This window comes from Pteropus medius, unplaced genomic scaffold (assembly GCF_902729225.1).
Source record: "Pteropus medius unplaced genomic scaffold, Ma_sr-lr_union100, whole genome shotgun sequence".
Taxonomy (NCBI): domain Eukaryota; kingdom Metazoa; phylum Chordata; class Mammalia; order Chiroptera; family Pteropodidae; genus Pteropus; species Pteropus medius.
In genome coordinates this window covers 19,217,163-19,218,761 of record NW_024355205.1, presented here as the reverse complement: position 1 = coordinate 19,218,761, position 1,599 = coordinate 19,217,163, and the positions used below count along the sequence as shown (strand labels likewise).

General features: G+C 33.1%; 1 long non-coding RNA gene across 1 annotated transcript in view; it reads right to left on the bottom strand.

Annotated features, from left to right (window-relative positions):
- Positions 1–231: 231 nt before the first annotated feature.
- The window catches only part of LOC120598699 (uncharacterized), a 6,439-nt gene continuing 5,071 nt past the window's right edge, over positions 232–1,599 (bottom strand). Inside the window, exons 2-3 of the long non-coding RNA XR_005651712.1 lie at positions 976–1,047; positions 232–309 (exon numbers count right to left, since the gene is read on the bottom strand). This is a non-coding gene — a long non-coding RNA (uncharacterized LOC120598699). The remainder of the gene's footprint in view (positions 310–975; positions 1,048–1,599) is intronic.

Genomic DNA, 1,599 nt, shown 5'->3' with positions numbered 1-1,599 from the left:
AAGGAAATGAAGTTGAAAGGTATTAAATTTAACCTAGTCCACAGAGCCAGTATTGGGACACACAGACCTAAAAGACATAGGTTTCCAGTTTAGAGAGACTATTTCTACCTTGTATCTACATAATGTTGTTAAATTGTTAAAATTATGTTATTCAGTATTTATGGAGTATCTAACTGTGGCCAGGCCCTGTTACAGATTGTGAGCATACATTAAGAAACAAAATAATTCTTACCTTCATGGAGCTAATGTTCCATTAAGAGGATGTAGACAATGAACAAAGAACAAATAGAGATATTCCAGGTATAAATTCTGTAGAGAAAAATAAGACAAGAATGAAGAGCAGAGAGTGCCTAAAATAGGAAATTACTATTTTAATCCAAATTATTATAACCCTTAAAGAACAATTACCCCTTTTGTAATTAATAAAACTAATATTCCAATCTATTCATGTCTTCTTTTCTTCCTTTCTCACCTAGTCTTCAATAATTATTCTTCCTCTTCAAGCATTGCCATGACTCAGTGGAGGAAACAAATGATACAGATTTATTTATCATATATTTTTCCGAATTTTTCTAAGAAGGACATTTAGATGGTTTCAAAATATATGTATTACCAGAAGATAAACATTGTGAGAAAAATCGCATACAAGAAAAGTGGAATGTGGTAAAACAAAATGAAGACATGTCATGAAGTCCTATATTGCTGCCAGAACTTACAAATTCGTCTTTAAGCTTTCTAGCAAATAAAGAGAAGAAATTAGCTATAGATTCAAATAACCATAAGTAAAACAAGTCAATTGCTAGGTGACACATTGCTAGAATATTGCCACAGCTGGTCTTCTATAAAAGGACACTCACAATAAAGTCAGCGGCATCCCCCAAGCTATCTTTCTTCAATAGTTTCTAATTGAAAGAATCTAAGCGTGAGATATAACCCCATAGTCTTGGAGTTCACAGTCTTCTTGAGGGTACCCACCATTTCATCCAGGACAATATTACCACTTTAAGGATACTGTAGAATCCTCATCAGCAAGCACCATGTAACAAACTAAAATTGCAGAGAAGGAAGAATTCACTGTGAGGTGGTATCATGAATTTTTTTCTTAGAAACGCTAACAATTTAAACTTTGATTTTCTAGAACTGGGGATATAAGGAGAAAAACACAAAAGTTATCTATTATCTAGGTGAAAATGCCATCCATAGAGTGCAGGTAGATTTCAATATGACTTATATTAGAGAAAGTAAAGAAATCATGTTGACCTGAACAGAAGCTTAATTTTAAGAAATAGTGAGAGTAGATATTGAAAAGATAGAAGATGCTCTAATTGTAGAGGGTAAGCTTTAAAAAGTGTAGATTTGTTGCTTCAAGCTGCAGGTTCTAAATTAAGAGTACATGGATTTAGTTCAGGAGGTGTATGGTCTATAAACTTATATTTGATTATGAATGCATGTGCATATGTGGACTTCTCTGGGAAAATTGCCTGTCTTCTTCATCATCTTCTTCATCAATATTTCTATACTTTTTTGTTGTTGTCATTTGGCCATATTGGTTTGAGAAGACTGTGGTCTTCTCAAACCAATATGGCCAAATGACAACAA